Here is a 12,091-nt window from a genome sequence, read left to right as displayed (position 1 = left end):
GAAAAAACTAAAATTGGTCAAATGCCAAAGCATAATCTAGTCAGTCATCCACCAGCATCTTCTAAAACTAATATTTTGAATTTAATACATCAACCATCTGTAAACTTAGTAAAACTTCTTGTAGATGCATGCAACTATAACTGCAGTTCAGCTGGTAGCATGCATCTATTTTTAACCAGAAAATTCAAGTGTCCAAAACCGTAGAACATTAAAATATCATGCTTTTCATGTGAAACTAAGCATGGCTTTTCTCAGACAAAATATATTATTTGCACATGTTGCTAAAGTTCACATGAACATAAAATCTTGAATTACACTGCATATAGCATACAAAAGGCTGCAATTGTGGATGACTTAAAACTGTATAGTTCATCAGATGAGGAGTTGAAAACACAACTGGAAGTGGTCAAAACTTTCTCAGATGATATAAGAATGTCATTTGGTCTTGATAAATGTGCAAAAGCAACAGTTAAAGAAGGAAAGCTGCAGCACCAAGAAAACATCAGTCTGGAACAGGAATGTGATAAAGGAACTTGAGCAGGGGGGAGTGTACAAATGTATCGATAAGAAAAATTTTAGAAGACTAAAATGAATACTGAAAACAGCCTTGTCATCTAGGAACAATGCCCAAGCTATAAACCAATTGCTTTTCCTGTTCTTACTTACAGTTTTGGGATGACTGACTTGCCCCAAAAGTTATTGGATCAATTGGACAGGAAAACCAGAAAAATTCTTAACATGTATCAAATTATATATAAAAATCACTGTACACCAAAATTATATATTCCTCTTTCTGAAGAAGGCACGTGCCTCCTCAAAACTGATTACATGTATAGATCTGCAATTGTAGAACTGCATACATATCTGCTGACCTTTCCATATCCAAACACAGTGAAAGTTTTAAAACGTGAAGAGAACAAATCTTAAGATGACTTCCCTGCTTAGTTTAGCAGAACCATATTGGTGTCAAGTAGGATTGGAAACTAAGCCAGAAGTAGACAAAAATCAGGCAGCAGCTGAATGTATCAAAAAATAAAATAAACAACATAAGGAGAAGGATTACATAGAAGGCAAGAAATGTGGAAAAGGCAGAAATATGTTTGCAAGTACAGAAAACTTCAGGATCTGATGCTGGAATGGCTAAGAAGAGGTGAATTTAAACCAACAGAGGAAATGTTAATGTTAGTGGACCCAGCATAGTAGACCACATGCACACTGATTTAAAAAAATCCACTGATCTTGTGGGAGAAACAGACAAATGCGGATTCTGTAAAACAGAATTGGAAACAGTCACACATTTTGTTGCTGGGTGTGATACACTAATGGCAAAGGGCCTGTATACTGAAAGTTATAATGTGGCAAGACTGCAGCATTGGGGATTGTGCAAGCATTACAATACTGCAGTAGCTGAGAAGCACTGGAAACATGAGTCACAAAGCATTACACGGAATGAAGAAATTTAAACCACATAGAATTACCAGTTACCAACAGTTCAAAAATAGATGCGAGAAATCCAGATATAGCAGCCCATGAAAAGAAGATAAACATAGCACTGATCACTGAAATTGCTACACCAAGTGACTACAGTGTCTTGCGTACAGAGAGAGACGCAAAGTCATAAAACACCAGTATTTGCAGGCAAAAATGAGGACATTGTGGAAGAAACATACTCAGACAATTCCAATAGTAGTAGAAGCAATGATCTCATAAAAAATTATTTTCAGTCTTATTTAGATATGCTACTGATACATGTAACTTAATATGAATTGCAGAAGAAATCAATTCTGAGCACATTGCAGGTGCTGTGAAGAGCACTTTTGCCTAACAAAGATTGAAAGAATGCTAATTTCTCAAACTTTAATCATACTTTGACACAGGAACTGGGTCAGTTCCCTTCATGGTATTAGAAACCCAGCTGAGGCACCTTCATAGCATTTAATTTTACTTTTTCAGTTACTAAATTTAGGTAAGGAATCAGAGGGCTGTAAATTGATGCTACTCAAGACACCCTTTATAACTAAGTCTTTTTTTTTCAAAAGTTTTACTGCTGCTGCAACAACTAACAAAAAGATGAAAATTAACATGTAATACATATTTAAGCCAGCTCTGGTGACTTACAGGATAAAGCCCTGACCAACCCAAGTTTGATTAGTAGCCATACCTCTCAACTTCTTAGCACAAGAAATCTGGACAAAGGCAAAAATAATGGGGGGAGGGAACAAAGGCCCAAAAATAGGGACAAATCAGGATATCCTGCTAAAATCTGGACAGTTGAGTGGTATGTTAGCAGCTCATACACGTAGTGGAGCTGACCTGGGATTTTCAGTTGGGTGCAGCTTGCAGAAGGACATGAACTGTTATCCCTGTCTGTTTCAAAGATGGAAGAGGAGAAGAAAGAGATGGATACATTGGTCTCCTCAAATTACCATGCTCTGAAATATTTCACGCCTGTATATCCTTTATCCACCACACAGCCTTGGTGTGCATTGGTCATGTGTTGAATACAGTCACATACTCAGTAGGTCTTCAAAGGGAAATATTGCAGGCCATAAGCACCCAGGAAGCCCAACCCATTCCCATGTTGATACACAGGCATGAAAATTATTAATTGCATACTTGGGTCTGAGAATATATATATATATATATATATATATATATATATATATATATATAGTGTGTGTGTGCGCGTGTGTGTATATATGTATTACAAGGATAATGCTCACTGAAGGCAATGCAGGGGCTTAGAAGCCAGTGCAATGACCTGCACTAACAACAAGCAACACTCAGAAATGATGAGCTCCATCATGCATCTGGATATCTCTAAGTAGGTGAACAGTCTACACAAAGTCTAGTGACACAGGGGGTGAATGATGGTCCTGCAGAGGCCATCTTAACCCTCACCAGTAAGCCAAGCTTAAGATGATGGTACATTAAAGAAGCAAACCTCATCCCTGCTTTCAGCATATACACAGTGGTACCACCTTGATTTTATTCTCTCATGCCTGTGTCTGCAAGTAAGTGGATGCCAGACCTCTGAATTCTACACTAGGAGGTGACCATCACAGCAGTATACTTAGAAGGCTGTGGCTTGGCCTCCTTCACAACATCTCAAGACTCTCCAGCTCCTGTTTGGGATCATGCAATTGACCATAATGTCAATTCCTGCACTAACCTCCCACCACTGCAAACACCCTGTGAACTTTGCTGTGGAATATTATCTTCTCTTAAATCCTTCCCGAAGTGGCCAGACCACATCTGTGGTACTTTTAAAGGCTTAAATTCTGTAATCATATTCCAGCAATATACATAGCACCTCAGTATGTCTGGATTAAGATACTGTGACCAGACCCCCTAGTTTATCTACTTATCTAGGCAGTGGACTTGAAAACATTCTAAGAAAGCATGTTAGGATAAGATGTCAAATGGGTGAGCAGCAATAAAAGAAATGAGGTATAGTGGATGGAGACGGTCTGCTGTAAAACACAGATACCCCACATGTACTATACAATAAAATACAGCACCTGCACCTCCAGGTGCAGTGCAGGAGTTTGATATTTCAAAAAATGCATTGTGAGAGAACTCTCAAAAAGAATTCTCAGGTACCTCACACTGAAAAGAGCCATTTAATCTGAATACAGTACAAAAAATGTACCATAACAGTAGATGTCTGACTAATCAGTATTTCAGTATTAATAACAAGTGGGATATTTTACCAGGGATAGTCATACATATATTCAGGATACAAAACCTAGGTGTCTTCCTCTCCCACTCTACATCCAACACATGACCAATTTGCACCAAGACTATGTAGTAGATAAGGGACACACAGACATGAAATACCTCTGGACAATCTTGTCCCAGACTTGAAAGACAGCAAAGCAACAATAAGAAGCCACAAAAAAACACATCAACCAAAATAAGGAAGAATGACATGTTACCTCCTCCCATCTAAAGCAGAAGAACAGGACAAAATGGAGGGGAGGGGGTGATCTAATACTGTAGCACTGATCAGTCAGGCATCTACTGTTATGTTAAGTTCTTATTTGACTGCACTATGTCCTTCCTATGACCACTGTTGCAGTATTACTATGAAATGAGAAAAGTCCTAACCATTTCTAAGTGTCAGGGGAAGAAGAATAAGGAATAGAGCTGAAATATAAGATTCTATGCAAGATGGACCTAGCAAATCCAGCTGTAGGCCTAGAAATGGCATCAAGCTTGCAATGCTTGGGAAAAGTATGTACAGAGAAACAAGTAGCAGCTTCCAAAACCTATCTGGAATCTAGACCTTAGAAAAAACAACAGCTCTAGTAGAATGTGCTTTAGCCAAACTCGGGAACTCCTTACCATGAAAACAGTAAAAAAAGGAAATGGCAGAAGAGATCCATTTGGAAATTGTTTGCTTGGAAACAGGAAGACCTAGCTTTCTGTTGTGAAAGGAAATGAAAAGGTGGTCTGACTTTGTGATATAAACATCTAAAGAATTCAACATTCTCTCCCCCTTGTTTTGAGGGGAGGGAAAAAGGATAAAGTGATTAATAGTCTGGTTCGAAGACAGCTCACTGTCCACCTTGGGATTAAAAGAAGGGTTCGTTCTGAGCATAACCCTATCTTTATGAAAAAGCAATAGTAGGAGAGACCAAGACAGACTAAAGTTCAGAAACCCTTTGGGCAAAAGTAAGGGCCACCAGCATGACTTGTCTTCCAAGTAGAAAACTTTAAAAGAAGCAGTGGAAGCAGGCTCAAGACAGTAAAAAGTAAACTTTTCCAAAATATAATTTGGGTCCAAAGGAGGCGGGATAGGTTTTCTTGGGGGCTGGGTGTGAAAGGTGGCTTTTAAAACTTGTTTGACCTCAAAGGGAAGACAAATGTGGATACAAATGAAGACAGGCAGAAAGATGAGAGATATGATTTTATGAATGAATATGCCAGCCGTGAATTGAACAGCTCACACAAGTAAGACAGAATGACACGAATACTCACCTAATCAGGGTTCTGGTTCTTTTTGTGGCCCCATATAGAAAATCTCTTCCAATTAGAAACTATAAGATTTACTAGAATCTAGGTTTCCTAGCCTCCTGTAACACCTGTAGTATGCCCTCTGAAAACTGGTGCCTAAGAGGGATTAAAAAATCTGGTCACCCAGAGGGTTAGATTCAGAATCTGGAAGTTTAGAGAAATTCGAAAACTCTTTTGCTGCGTGAGCAAGTCTATCCTCTGACATAACCTGTAGTGATTACCATTTGCCAGAGGAAAAAAAAGGAGAAGCCAATGATGTCTGGATCAGAAGGAAGTCACCAGCAGGACTTCTGGCTTGCCCTTTTTGATTTTCAGGAGAATATTTGGAATCAGAGGTAGAGGAGGAAAAGCAGAAAGGAATTTCCCCTTCCAGGCAAATTATATGGTTCTGCTCTCCAAGCTGCTGGGTATGGAATCCTTGAACAAAAACAGCCTGAGCTGCCTGTTCTGATTGGAGGCAAAGAGATTTATCTGAGGATTACCCCACTGATGGACAATCTGCAGGAAGATCTCTCTATTCAACATCCATCCGTGTGGGTTTGCTTGGGATATGCTCAAGTAATCTGACACTAAAGTGTTCTCTGAAGGAAGTAAAATGCTTGAAGGAACAGATTTTGTTATATGACTATGTCCCATGCAGTTATTGCCAATCTGCAAAGGCAGTATGTTCTTGTCCTGCCTTACTTGTTTATGTATCACTTAACTGTGGTGTTGACTGTAAATATTCAGTGAGTGCCTGGAGTCCAGAGATGATGCAGGAATTGTATGGCTAGAATCACCGCCTTCATTTACCTGATATTTATGTGGTCCTTCCTGTCCTTTTTGGGCCATACACACCCTAGACCTTCACCTTCATAGAACAAGCTCACCAAGCCAGGTCTGAAGCATCCATGAAACAGTCTTGGTAATAAGGATGAACTAGAAAATGCACCTTTGGATTGAGTGATATCTAGACGATCCACTCATGAAACTCCCTTTTGATGAACAGTAGAGAGTAATTGAGAAGTTCAGAGGATAACAATGTTACACGTAAACTGATTTAAGATGCCACTGAATCATCCTAATGTGGAGTTTAGCCCAAGGAGTAATAGGAAAAATGGAGAATATAAACCCCAGTTTTTCAAGATGTCTCTTACTGAGATCACATCTAAGGAAAGAAGAGACTGAAAGTATTGCTGAGGAAGAAGACAGTCACTGATATAGAAAAGAGCCTGCTAACAGAAAAAAAAAACAGATCCCGAGAGGAAACCAGACTGAATATGTTGATGTTTAGAGTGAACTCCAGAGACAGGGAGAGAAGACAGAAGCAGGTTTATTGTAAAGTTGAAATCTAGAAGGAGATTCTCACTCTTAGAAGCTTGAAGAAGCAAACTGCCCAAGTAAGAGAAAATCTGGATCCCCTGAAGTGTGCAAAAAGCAATTACTGGAGCTAGTCACTTTGTGAAAACCCTTGGTGTGCTAGACAGCCCAAAAGGCAAGTACAGAATTGAAAATGAAATTCCAAAACATAGAATTAAAGTTAAAAACTTTCTGTGGTCTGTGTGGATCAGAATATGAAGATATGCATCTTTTATGTCAATAGTTATCGAAAAGGTTTGATGTAGAATCGTGAAAAGTTAGGCATACAGATTAAGCATTTTGAATTCTGGGACTCTTAGAAACAAGTTGAGAAGGAACAAATCCGAGCTGGGCACTCATTTTCTTTCTTACTGGAGACCAGTAAAAGTTTTGAATAGAAATCAGTTTCCTTCTGTGCAGAAATGACCAGTTCTATAGTACTCTGGAGAAATAATTCCTTCAAAACTGGTGGAATTAAATGGACTTGGTTTAACGGAACAGGAAGGATGCTGATCTGTGTGGAAGAGAAAGCTATGACACCCTGTAATCACTCTGAAAAATGGAAAGAACCCAATGGTTTCCAGTGACTGATTCTCACACTGGAAGGCATAGAGAAAGTTTCCTTGGAAGAGGGGTTAAGGGAAGACAGTGGTGGAGAAAAAGGCCAATTTGTCAGGAAATGGGGGTTTAGACCCCTTAAATTTCTGCTTAGGTTTGTTCAGAGATCTTTTATTTATTTATTCAATCTTTTACACTTTTGGATGGCCTTTTCTACTTTATGAAAAAAGGGGCCAGTGTCAGAAGGGCAGTTCCTTTGAAATTTAGGAATAGGAGGAGAAAGACTGCTTTATAACCCTGCATTATCTTGTCTCTCTCCTGATGGTTCTTAAAAATGTCAGCTGCAGCAAGGCCAAAGATCATTCCTATCCCAGAGGAGCATCCAACAGTTGATTTAACTTTCAAAGGAAGAGACTGGAGCCTAAGCCAAGAGAACCTCCTCAGAAAATAACCAGTAGCAGCCACTCTACATGAAGTGTCAGCTGCATCTTAGTTGCAAGTTAATATAATGCTTAGCAACCTGGGAAGCAGAATTGTGTAAAGAAACAGTGGAAGACTTGCTTTCAGAATTACGCACATCTGAAACAAGTTTACCAGGATCCCCAACAGTGAAAATATCCAAACAAAGGGTAGAAAGGTCACACAAACCATTCAGTAAACACAGTAAGAAAGACTCAGTCAAGTTAGACTCTTCACTATTTAAAACCTTAAACTTCCTGTAGTGGAGGCTCTAAGATCTATACAAATGACCCTTATGGACATACCAGTGTTTCAGCTACATGGCTTCTACATGCCCATGACTGTTTAAGTCTTCAAGAGTACATTCAGACCAATAAAGCCAAACTTCATTAGCTTTAGATATGCATGTTTCAGACTTTTTTGAATTTGTCAATACAGCATAAGTGCACTGTTTGACTATACTTCAGAAACACTGAGCTTAACATCAAGCCTGATATCCATAAAGATTAGGGTGCCCGCAATATATACAAATAAGAGCATATAAGTTCAGGAAAGAGGAGATGTTAACCTTTTTCCATAACCATCAATAGCACTACTATCCTTATCATTTGGGTTGGCACTGATAGAAGGCAGGAGAGTTTAGTAGGTTTATCAGATTCCAGGGAAATGACAGCAGGGTCAGACGGTTTCTTATAAAAACATATGGGAGTGTGGTATATTATAAAATCTGTCAGGTTTCTTGGCAGCTGGAGGGTGGGCCTCATGGTTCATTTAAGCTGTAACAAAGGTATCCTGCAAAGCCACAAGTGCCAGAGGGATAGTAATGGTTTTGGAGCCTACATGTACATCAGTCATATTTTTTTTTTTGCTATGTCTGACACCTGCCGTTTACCTTACCACTGAAAATGTTTCATCATTTCAAGTACTCAATCTTGAAAGGGAAGACCCTCCAAAGGAGGATCAGGAGACACAATATCCTTTTTCTCAGATTCATACCCCACAGGAGAATGAATCTGAGAATAGTAAGCCAGGGAATCCCTATCAGAATCCTAATCGTCTTCCTTTGAACAAGAATGTTTCTGTCTCTTTAGAGGGGAAGAAGTGGAAGTGTGTGTGTATGTGTGTGGGGGGGGGCACAAGAAAAGAACTTTGGGGGTTTAAGAGACACAGATGCCTTATGGAATCCATGAGACAGTAGTGGGAAAAAAGACAGGCATGCTTAGTATTCTGCTCTTTCTTGAATGGAATAAACAAATAACAAGTAGGCTCTGATACCTGATGTACCTCCATAAGGAAGCCCAGTACTTCCTCTCACACAAGAATATGAGGAATGCCATTGTATCCCCCTGTGAAATAAGCAGCCTTGGCTCCTCTCTTTGCTGTACAGTCAGCTGTCTGATCAGCTGGGCTGGATGTGCTAAGTGGCAGCACTTTCTCGGCCTCCAGAGGTGTCCACATGGCCTGGGGACTCATCAGGAGACACAGCAGAGACAACTGGGTCCAAATGGATAACCAAAGCACCAGAGTTGTCTTTCTGAACTTCTTTTTTAGACTGATATGGGACGACTGACAGGGAGAGTTAGTAACCATTTTGATTTGTATGATCTCACTGTGTCTCTGATTTCCCAGGTAAATCTTAAGAAAAGATAAGTGGCTCCTGAGGATCTTGGGGACAAAGGACTGGCAAACAGAACAAATTTTATAATCTTGAATGGCTCCTTGACAAAAAAAAAAAAGAAAGACATTTAGCATGGCTGTCTCTGTAAGCTATTTGCCTCCCACAATCACACTTTCCCTCAATGTCTATCAAAAATTATAAAGAGGAAGTTTTCCCAATGGGGATACTTATCTATCCAAGACAAGTGGAATAGCAACAACTGTACATCTGACAGGCTGACAAAGAAACACAAGTTCAGTGTTTTGGCTTGCTGCAAGAAAGTTCTGAAGTACTTCATGCCCATGTGTCCACTATGTACCATATAACCTTGGCATACTCCGGTCATATGTCAGATGCACAGCATAAGTGGAAGACACCTAGGCTTTGTTATCCTGGCCTGACATATGGCAAATCCAGGTGCAACATCCTACTTGTTAGCAATACTGCAGTATTGATCATAGAAAGGACATCATGCATTACTTTTCAAAGCAGCTTAACACACTTCATCATTTTAACTGGAATGTAAGGGCCATACTGCTCAACCATACCAAATTCCTCAGTATTTACCAGTTTGAGGTCAAAATAATGGGGTGCCATGAATTACCGAATTTCCCAAGTTTTTTTTTTCAAATTTTTTTTTGGGGTGATTTTTTGCTGACAGGGACGTGCACAATGATGTCAGCTTCATCGGCAGACCACCAGCCTGTCGGAATTCGGCATGGGACAAGGGGTTGTGTACTGTAGTCTGTCTGTTTATCCTTTTACATATGGCTACAGCAACGTGTTCCGAGTTGCAGCAACAGACACAGAGAGTCAAGTAACGAACAGAGCAGTGGAGGACTGGGCGATCGAGAGCAGCTGTACTGTACTACTGCAGGAATTGGGTGCACTGTTGATGTTAGTACCTAGACTTCTGTTCTCTTCTGAAAAACAACATGGACAGTCGTGAAGAAAAACATTAGTAATAACTTGAAGTATGTTGCAACTAAATGTTTCATTTTATTGTGTACAGATTCAAATGTATCCATGTAGGCTGACTTAAGGAACTACTTCTGATGTCATTTTCTGTTATTATAGAAATAAGTAATGCAGAACGTTGGCCCACTGATTTTTTTTTTTTTTTTTTTTTATAATTCTTAGTTGTTACAAAGAACTTAGTGGAGATGTCGCTGGTTTTGTTGCCGTTAGTTAGCTTTTATGATCTCTTCATAAGCTGACGCACATTTAGGTGATAGTGGTGGCAGCATTAAGTTCTGCTGACATACCCTGAATTCTTGAAGATGTTTAGAAATGGGGTGGTATTGGGGGGCAAGGCTTTTGGAAACATATAATTAACTTCAGTTAGTGTCCTGATACTTGTTCAGTGTAACAAACAGTGTACATTTTGTAGTTCTTAGCAACTGAAGCCATGTAGTCAGCCACTTAGAAATAATGTCCATCACTTTGTGTAGCATTCTCTCATTTTGATCACTTGCTTAGTTTTTTTATGAATTTTGGGTATCTTATTAGCTTACTTGTATGTAATCTTTTTAATAATGTTCTATTGACACATAGCAAATGATTTTCTTCAAATGAAAATGCTATGTCTATCATGCACATCACTGACAGCTTACATTTTAAATTGGATTGTGGTACTTAAGTTGGGATGAACAGTATAGTATTTCAGTGAACAATGATGAATATGGGTACACATTCTAGGTTTTCTCTTCATGTAGTTCTTGGTACTGAACTTGTTAGCACTGATTTTTCTAGACTAATAGTTAAATGGTAAAAGGTTTTAGTATGTGTTCCGTTTAAAATATACTGTATTTCTAGGTTTTTGGATCATTCTCTGCAGGAACACTGATCCCATTTCAAACTCTGGATATGCAACTCTGATTGGTGGTTTATCAGAAAGCCTGCCTTTGGTGTTGATGATAAGAAACCTGCAACAGTTTTGTTAATCTGAGGCAATACTATTACAGATGCTTTTGCTGTTTCTCTGATTACGGCTGTAAAAAGGTCCTCTATATGCACTCAAGTTCTACTGTTACACTAGTGCATTATAAGGTTTGGGTAGCATTTCTGAGGTATCGACCTTCAGTGAGATATGTTGGTAGTTTTTGCTGATTATTTATTAGTCAGTTATTTAGTTAACCAAGGTGAGCTTGTCCAAGGACTCATTTTGGTTGTGACCTGTGGACAAACTAAAAGATTCCTTTGTAATCCTTGATAAACAGCATTTTTTTGAATTGTTTGTAATATTTTCATGGTTTATACATTTTGATTTATTACTACCTCTTTATGTATTCCAGTGTCACACTGAGCCAGATTCTATCCTGGAAATACTGGATTAAAGTAAGAATGCAGCCTGCTCAAGACATCAGTTAACAGCTGGTTAAGCGTGGCCACAAGTTCATCTAGGAATGATACAAAATAGTCAAACACCCTAAAGAGCTTGTTTACTTCAAACACTGAGTAAATGAGGTCAGAATAGAAGTTCTTGAGGTGTGAAGCAGTTGTACTGACTGGTAGAGCCCATAGCCCTCAAGCTCTTAGTGCAAGAAATCTGGACAATGTGGGGACAATGACCCAGAAATAGGGACAGATTTTAAATATTGCTCTTTTAAATTTAGAAACGTGTTAGAATAACAAGAATTGTGTAACCTACATTTCTGAAGGATTTAAAGTCTGAAACTCAAATGCATGTAATTATTAAGTGACTTCAGTCCTGAAACCATGCCAGTATACCTCTTGACCCGTTGGGTGCAAGGAATCTGGACAAAGCCTAAAATAATGGGACTACAATGGCACAAAACTCTGTTGCTCTCATAAATTTAGAAAGTTAATGGAATAACACAATTTGTGTTAGCATGCATTTTCTGAAGGATTTTCTGTCAGAAAATCAAGTGAATATCATTATTTATGAATGTCAAGCCTCTACGATTTATCAGAAAAAAATAATAAAAAAACAAATGTTATAAGAGACAGACCAAAACAGTAAAAAATCTGGACATTCTGTGAAAATCTGGAGAGCTCAGAGGTATGGGTAGCTTTCTTCCCAACTCACAATACCTTTCC

General features: G+C 38.9%; 1 protein-coding gene across 1 annotated transcript in view; it reads right to left on the bottom strand.

The window, feature by feature from the left end:
* The window catches only part of SYNJ1 (synaptojanin 1), a 2,168,218-nt gene that overhangs the window by 1,673,363 nt on the left and 482,764 nt on the right, over positions 1 to 12,091 (bottom strand). The gene's annotated exons all lie outside the window — the stretch shown is intronic.

This window comes from Protopterus annectens, chromosome 5.part0, assembly GCF_019279795.1.
Source record: "Protopterus annectens isolate FY-2018-M chromosome 5.part0, PAN1.0, whole genome shotgun sequence".
NCBI lineage: Eukaryota > Metazoa > Chordata > Ceratodontiformes > Protopteridae > Protopterus > Protopterus annectens.
Note: the sequence above shows the minus strand (reverse complement) of the source record. Positions and strands in the feature narration are given on the sequence as shown.